Raw genomic sequence first — 8923 nt, 5'->3', positions numbered from 1 at the left:
GCAAAACTAATCAAAACTTTGCAGAAATGAGATCAGCCTCAAGGAATAAATTCCTTGAGACGAGGGGAAAACTTAATTAAAGCAACAAAATTGCGCCACCTCCCCGGCAACGGCGCCAAAATTTGACATTTCTGTCGCGTACCTGTCAAAAATAACCAACTGGCTCTAACTAATATAGCTAGGGAAGTCGGGTCGAATCCACAGAGAGGTAGGAATTTGTCAGCTAAATCTAAGTTCGTCAAGGTAACCAAATTGGGGGTTTATAAAATGTGATTTTCTAGACTAAAGAGAATAAGGAGAAGAGAATAAAAGGGAGGAAATAAACAGATAGAGAAGAACAGCTAAGACAAACGGTTCACCATAATCATCCGGTCAAGTAATCTAGGTCTCAGGTCAATGCAAATACGGTCTAAGGGGTAGCGAACGTCACCTTTCGGTCCCTAATTCACCCTAAAGTGTAAACAGCTTAACTTTCGCCCTCACTGCAATACTCTATTGTTCGCCACTAGTCTCGCCTTTTCCAACCTTTCGGTCCAGGTCAAGGATCACTAAGAATTAAAGGTCTAATTGCGTCGACTCAATTAGGCGGTTACAATTAACTCGTAACATTTAACCAACAAAGACAAGACCAAAGATTAACCTAGTAAATCGATTACTCTCCCTTCATATTATGGATCCCCTATAGTCTTAGCATAAGAAAATTAGCTACTCATAATCATTGAATTATCAATGACAACAAACAGATAATTAAAACTAGTCATGATGATGAAACTAATAAGGATTCAATTAAGCAATTATGATAACAATAAAGAGAAGAGGAATTAAAGCGGTAAATAAGATTAAGAATAAAACTAGAATGATAATACCAATCGTAAAATCCGAATCCGAGTAGCAAAGTATAGAGGAAGAATAAAATCCAAAGAACAGTCACAAGAACTACAGTAAAACAAACGTGAGAGAGAGAGGCCCTCAGTAACGTAGTTCACTCCTCAGTCTTATACTAAAATCCATCCTAAAACCTAATCTATGGACTAATTACAAAAGCCCATGAAATAATTAGGCGGAAATTAACTAAAGCGCAAGAAACCACTCGATCGAGTAGAAATAATCTACTCGATCGAGCACTTCATCACCAAATCACTCGATCGGGTGGTAACAAACCACACGATCGAGCACCTCTTGCAAAAACTTCTCGATTGGCTCCTTAAACTGGTCGATCGACCAGTCTTGAGTATATAAAGCATTCAATCGAGTGGCTTACTACTCGATCGAGCTATATAGGCACGTTAGACCTTGAATTGCTTCCCGAATTCAGCTCACGCGTCTTCCAAGTGTTAGATTCCCAAGCTCCGGCTCCTTATTCTCTATAAATGCATGCAAATGGGACAGATTAGGTTCGATTTAGCTCCTCTTCGGTCAATTTCTGCAAATTACAATAAACGGACCAAAGTAGAATATTCGGGGGTATTTGTAGCCAGATGCCACATAAAAAGTACAGAAATGCGTGTAAAATGAGGTGAAAACCTTATATAAAAGACACGCATCACTTTCTATGACATTTATGCTTTGGAAGCCCCCAAGTTCATATACTGGATCTGCAAGGACTTGATTGTTCGACTTCTTTTCGATTATTGCCTTGATGGGTGACGAAGTGATCGTCACCACTTTGCCATTTAGTGAGATCTTGATCTTTTGATGAAGGGTGGATGTCACCGCTTTGGAAGCGTGAATCCAAGGTCTTCCTAGAAGTATGTTGAAGGAAGCTTCAATGTCCACTATTTGGAAGTTAACCTTTTGCTCAATTGGCTCTGTGGCTATGGTTAGGTTAACGAGTCCTACTACCTTTCGTCGTGTACCATCATATGCGTGAACACCTTGATTGGTAGGGGTCCAATCCGACTCTTTCATGCCTAATTTGTATGTCGTTTTGAGGGGTATGACATTGACCGCAGAGCCATCATCTACCAAGGTCATTGGCACATTCTTCTTTAGACAAATGACAGTGATGTAAAGAGCCAAGTTGTGACTAGCGCCAAAAGGTGGCAAATCTACGTCTGAGAAAGTAATGGGATTACTTAGCTTTGGTGATTCTTGGAAGACCAAGTTGACTACATCTTCGGGTGTGGAGTTATATGCTATATTTAGTTTGGCCAAAGCTTACAGTAAAGCTTGGCGATGTGGGAATGAGCTTGCTACCAATTGCCTTTGTGGTTTCCACAGTGTCCATCATGTAATTCTTGAAGTACTAGTTTGGCTTCGTCAGGCTCCACGCATCTCAGGTAGGATCCAGCGTGCGATCTCTTGAACAAAGTGTTATTGATGATAGCATAAGTTGAAGCTCTAATTTTAAAGGCCCTTGCCTTATGTCTACCCTGAGGAAGTATTCCTCGGAGAAACCAATCATAATAGGGTTTAGTCCATGAGTTATTATCCTGATTGACAGGATTGACTTGTTCAGGTTTGCTGATGGCTGGTTCTAATAAATGCACAATTGGTATTTTGTCAAAAACAGCGGGGGTAAAGTTCGAACCTAGGCTGGCCAGAGCATTAGCCTGGGTGTTCAGGTCTCTTGATATTTGATCTATGTCAAATAAAGCAAATTTAGCGGTAAGGTTTTTTGCATATTCTAAATACAAAATCATTTTTGCATCCTTAGCTGTATAAATTCCCTATATTTGATTAGCAATTAGGAGTGAATCAGTTTTTACCTTTAGGTTTTGAACACCGAGGTCTAGACATACCTTTAAGCCTGCTATCAGGGCTTCATATTCTGCTTCGTTGTTCGTAGCTTTGAACTCACAGCTTACGGCCTGTCCTATCATATCTCCCTGTGGTGATTTGAGCACTAATCCTAACCCTGTCCCCCTGGCGTTGGATGCCCCATCTATGAATAGGGTCCATTCTTGGTCTGGGATTTTATTTTCTAGTTGGTTGACCTCTTTTATCAGGTCTAGTTCTAGGTTAGGGCTAAAGTCAGCCACAAAGTCTGCTAGGGCCTGCAATTTAATCGCTGCCCTGGGTTCAAAGGAGATGTCGTATGTGCTAATCTATAATGACCATTTGGCCATCATGCCTGATAGTTCAGGCTTACGTAGGACAGTTTATGGGTAAATTGGTCCTGACTATAATGAGGTGACTTTCAAAATAAGGTCGTAGTTTAGTACATGACATAATTAAAGCTAAGACATATTTTTCAAGCAATCCATACCTCAATTCAGCATCTAGCAGGCTTTTACTTACATAGTAGACTGGATGTTGCTGACCATCCTGTTCTTTCACTAGGACTGCGCTAACTGTTGTGTCGGTGACAGACAGGTATACTGACAAAGGTTCTCCCTTTTCTGGCTTAGCCAGTAAGGGTGGAGATTATAAGTAGGATTTTAGATCCTGAAAAGTTGTCTCATGTTCATCCGTCCATTGGAACTGCTTATTCTTTCTGAGGAGGTTGTAGAATGTTTTGCACCTCTCAGATGATCTTGATATGAAGCGGTTCAGGGCAGCTACCCGGCCTGTCAATTTCTGGATATCCTTGACAGACTTGGGTGACTGTAGCTCCAGGATAGCCTTTATCTGTTCAGGGCTGGCTCCTATGCCCCTTTTTGTGACCATATATCCAAGGAATTTGCCTGCAGAGACTCCAAAGTGGCATTTTGCAGGGTTTAGCTTCTTGTTGTATTTTTCCAATATCTCGAACGCTATTTCTAGATGTTTCACATGATCTTCTGCATTTTTGGATTTCACCACCATGTCCTCTATGTACACTTCTATGATGTCACATATTTGGTCTTTAAACATCATGTTGACCAGGCGATGGTACGTTGCCCCTACATTCTTCAGGCCGAAAGGCATGGCAGTGTAACAGTATATGTCTCGGTCTGTAATGAATGCAGTACTCTCCTGGTCAGCAGGGTGCATCTTTATTTGATTGAATCCACTGGAAGCATCTATGAATGTCAGCATCTCATGGCCTGCTGTGGCGTCTACCATGGCATCAATATGTGGCAAGAGAAATGGATCTTTAGGATAGGCTTTGTTCAGGTCAGTGTAGTCTACACATACTCTCCACTTTCCATTCTTTTTCTGTACAACAACTACGTTAGCCAGCCACTCAGGGTACATTACTTCCCTGATCATTCCCATATCCAAGAGTTTTTCTACTTCCTCGTTAATAATGGTATTTCTTTCAGCTGCAAATTTTGGCCTTTTCTCATCGTGGGCTTAAAAGATGGGTCAACATTGAGTTTATGTGTAATTATATCAGCGCTAATTCCAGTCATATCAAAATATGACCAAGCAAACCAAGATGATTTATTTTTAAGGAACTTTACCAGTTCAGGCCTGACACTATCTGGTGCGTCAGATCCTACTAAAACATACCTGTCAGGGTACTCAGGGTCTAGGAGTACCTGATCTGTTTCCATTCTGAGAGGTGCCACATAAGTGCTCTTGACAGGGTACTGTAATTGCTATGCAAGGGACTTACCTGCCTTGGAAGGCTTCAAGGCTGCTGTGTAGCATTCCTGGGCTGTCTTGTGATCCCCTTTGATTGTGGCTATGCCCCAGTCTGTTGGTATCTTGATACACTGGTGATAGGTTGACGGTACGGCCTTGAAATTATGAATCCAGGGCCTGCCCAAGATCGCGTTGTAGGATGACAGGCAGTCAAGCACTCCAAATTTCTCATAAGATGAGACTCCTTCCACGTAGGTTGGGAGGTGGATTTCTCCTAGGGTGCTCCTGGTTTCGCCGCTGAATCCTACTAGGACACTGGATTTTTTGGTGATTTGGTCCTCGTTGATCTTCATGGTTTTTAGTACGTCAAGCATGATCAGGTTCACTGAGCTGCCTCCGTCTACCAGGATAATTCTTACTGTGGCGGTTCCAATCTGCATAGAAATTACCAGGCCATCATGATATACATCAGGGATGCCCACCAAGTCACAATCATTGAAAGTGATTATTGGGATATGATCCGGCTTGTAGGGTGATACAGTCCTTGGCGTCCTGGCTATCTTCTTTGCTGCTGAACTTGTCAGGCCGCAAATCTCTGAACCGCCAGATATGAATTTTACTTCATAAATTGGTGGTGGTGGAGGGAGACTACTATCCTGTTTATGCTCCTGATTCTCTTTACCCTGGTTTGCGTTCCTGCCTTTTGCCTTGATCAGGTCTTTCAAGTATCCAGATTTTAGCAGGTAGGCCACTTCCTTCCTCAGGGTAAAACAATCATCCGTGGTGTGTCCAATATCCATGTGAAATTCGCACCATTAAGAATTGTCTCTCCTGGGGTTGGGATTTTCTGACTTCCTGGGCCATCTGACAGCTGATCTCATGTTGTCAAGTCTCTGGATTAATCCTGCAATATCAACACTGAAGTTATGCTCGGAAATAGGTGGATTAACTTTAACCTTACCTTGATACTCATGAGTCAGGTTAACTTCTGACTGATCTGGCCTGGAATATGGAGTAGGCCTATAGTTGTTTCCTTTGTTGCTCTTCCTACTGCTCCTTTCATGATCCTTTGGTCTACTGGGTGATTCAACTTTATAGCTTTTATCTTCCTCTAGCCTGATGAAGGCAACAGTCTTGGCCTGAACATCCTCGAAGGTGTGGCAGGAATACTTAGTGAGCTCGCTGTATAAGTCACTATATGGTAGTAACCCCTGCCTGAATGCCTTCACTGCTGTTCCAACGTCACACCTGGGTATGGATACTTTTTCCTTGTTCAATCTTGCGAGGAATGTCCTGAGAGTTTCATCAGGCTTCTGTGTAACTCGGTAAAGGTCACTGGATCGTTTCTCCAACTCCCTGCTACTTGCGAACTGCTGGTTGAAACTGTTGATCATGTTGGCAAAAGAATGGATGCTCCCAGTTGGCAAGTTGATGTACCATTGCAGAGCAGGGCTAGTCAAGGTCGTTCCAAATCCCTTACACATGCAGACTTGTCTAAATTTGCTGGGGATAGATGCAGCCAGCATTTTTTGTTTATAAAGAGCCACGTGATTTTGTGGATCCGTGGTTCTATCATAGACCCTCATGGATGGAACTATGAACTTCTTTGGTAGGTCTACTTTTGCTATTTCGTCTATAAAAGGCGAATCAGCATAGCTGTCAGGGGCAGCTTCTTCCATGCTGGCAGGTACTCCAGGTATCTTATCGAATTTTTCATTGAGTTTCTTGATCTCCTGAACCACTGTCATCATGATGGCTGCTGCAGATTCATCAGGTTTCTCCTTGTCATTCTTTGCTTCACCATCAACATCAATAGATTTAAAAACACTTGGGCTCCCAAAACTGGAAAAATCGATATTATTGATGATTGATGCAAATGGGGTTCCTGGTTGGAATCTAGAGCCTGCCCCTTGAGTTTTTTCTAATTTTTGTTTCAGGGCTGACTCGGATTCTATTAATTGCAGGATTTCTGTTTCAGTTTGGGCTACTTTTTCTTTCAGGCTTTCCAACTCAGCGATTTGCTAGAGAGCTGCATTCAATTGTTCTTCAACGGTAGGTTGGGTCATTTTTGTAGGATTTTTGAATTTTTGTAAGATAAGAAAAAAGGATTTAAAGAGCTATATGCCCCACGGTGGGCGCCAATTATTTTGTGTGGATTTTGCGCAAGGCGAAATCAAGTCAGGGTAGATTTAAGTAGGGTTAACTAGCTCTATTTGGTCTATTGGTCAGGTCGTCAGGGTAAGAATTTATGCTATGAATATAACAAAAATAACAATAATAAGAAAAGTATTTTGTATGTGGAAAACCCTTGAATGGGAAAAAACCACGGGCACCAAGCCAAGAGAGGATTTCACTATGTAATTTAGGAAAATAATTGAATGACAACGACAATGCTTATATTTCTCTAAGTATCGTGTATGTAGATGTATGCTTCTTCTTGTGTGTATGATGTGTTGCAAATGTCTTCAAAGTATTCCTTATATAAGCTTCACTTGAACGGCTGCCTGATGCTGGATTTAATGCGGGTTATTCTCCATAATTATCCATAATAATTGTCAATATTTCTCCTTTAATTACTGCATTTACTACAAGATCTTTCCATTCAATGCTGCGTATATAGATTCTTTTATAATACGCGTTTATGGTCTAATATCGTCCTGATATTTTGACCGTTGTCCTCTCCATGGCTTGGCGCATGTCTTCATGTGTCCTGATAGCCTGACATCCTGACAGCCTGGCAGTCACGTTTAGATGAGATACTGATCAGGGACGTCTGCGGATTTCCAAGCCTAACAAATGGTAAAATGAGATACTTTTGCCTTGATTTTCTATTTTATTTATAGATTTATAGATAAGTGAATTTAATCAATGTAATAATAAATTGATATCCATGTCACATTAATTTGCCATGTCATATTTAAAGTTGCCATGTCACATTTAAATTTTCCATGTCACATTATTTTCGTTAGCCTTTTAATTAGATTGTATATATAAGTCTGTTTTTAACAATATGCGAGTAAGTTAGGGATTACTTTTTACCTCTTTTTTTAAAAAAGAAAAATGCATATCCTACCGTGTCTATTTATTTTGGCTTGATATCTTTTCGAAATAATTGATTATTGGACCTGTCTTCAAGGTCTTTTTTTGTTGGGAAATGTGTCCTCAACAATAGTGCGATCACATGATTTAAATATCATTATTAAATCTCATTCTAAAGAATACAATTGGGAAGTATTTTTACTGTCAACTGGTCAACATATATCGGTAATGATTGGCTGACTAGAGTTTGACATTACTGTCGTGTGACGGTGGTGATCAGTTGACCCCCTAGGTCATACCTATAGGGCAACACTCTTAATTGATCATTTAATTAATCGTATAATGTTACGAGTTAATTAAATTACTTGAAAATTGACGGACGATTTTGGAAGTAAAATTTACGTATCACATCGAAATGTGATTAAATGAGATACGGTCTGAGTAATTGAATTGTATCATTACTCAGATGAAATTATTGTTTAAGAAAACAATTGAATATGAATGAATTATTATAAATACGATTTATAAATTGGTGAAATATTTTGGTACAAGTAATTATGAATTACTAAGTTGATTGTTGTATATGACGTATTTTTATTAATACGTTGATTTTTAATATGTTAAAAATACATAACAAATTTATGTTACATATGACATGTGACATATTGACATTTGACAAAATAATATGGAATCCATATTATCATAATTGCCGAAAATTGGAGGTGGATTAGGCTAATATTATGGTTGATTAAATAAGTGGAAAACACAATCATTCTTAATAGAGCCTAGCCATGCAACCCTAGTTTGCATTGTGAAGGCAAACAAGGGCATGCATTGGGTCTTTCTCTTCCCCCTTTCTTCCCTCCTACCCGGTTTCACCCTAGGAAAGACAAAAGGATTTTTGTCTTATATTTTGATATACACTACATGCATAAGTTGGTATCATAATAATATTTTTCATTCATTCTAACTTCTTAAGCTTTTAGAAAGAGAAAAATCCTCCAAAAAATCCCTCTCCTCTAACCGGTTTTAGAGAGTTAAAATACCAAATTATTTTGGGTCATTTTTCATAAGATTAATATTGTACTAGTTCATATAATATTAATTCTAATTAAGAGTAAGCCTTGGGTATTATTCCTTGGGAGAGATCCTACACTTGGATCTTTGTTCATCCAAAAGGAAAGCTCAAGAACAAAAGAAAAGGAGATTTCTTTTGTGCCCATTTGAACCGAAAATACAATGTAAGGATATTATTTCTTCCTTATTTGTTTTTTAATGTTTGCATGCATAAAATCCAATTTTAATTTTATGACAAATTAAATTACCACATATATGAATATGTAAGTATATATATCTACTTTTCCTTCAATCGGTATCAAGAGCCACGGTTGTTTGCATGCAAATCGGTTAAAAGTTTTTCCGAGTTATAAGA

The sequence above is a fragment of the Silene latifolia genome, chromosome 9, assembly GCF_048544455.1.
Source record: "Silene latifolia isolate original U9 population chromosome 9, ASM4854445v1, whole genome shotgun sequence".
NCBI lineage: Eukaryota > Viridiplantae > Streptophyta > Magnoliopsida > Caryophyllales > Caryophyllaceae > Silene > Silene latifolia.
This window is presented reverse-complemented; position numbering follows the sequence as displayed.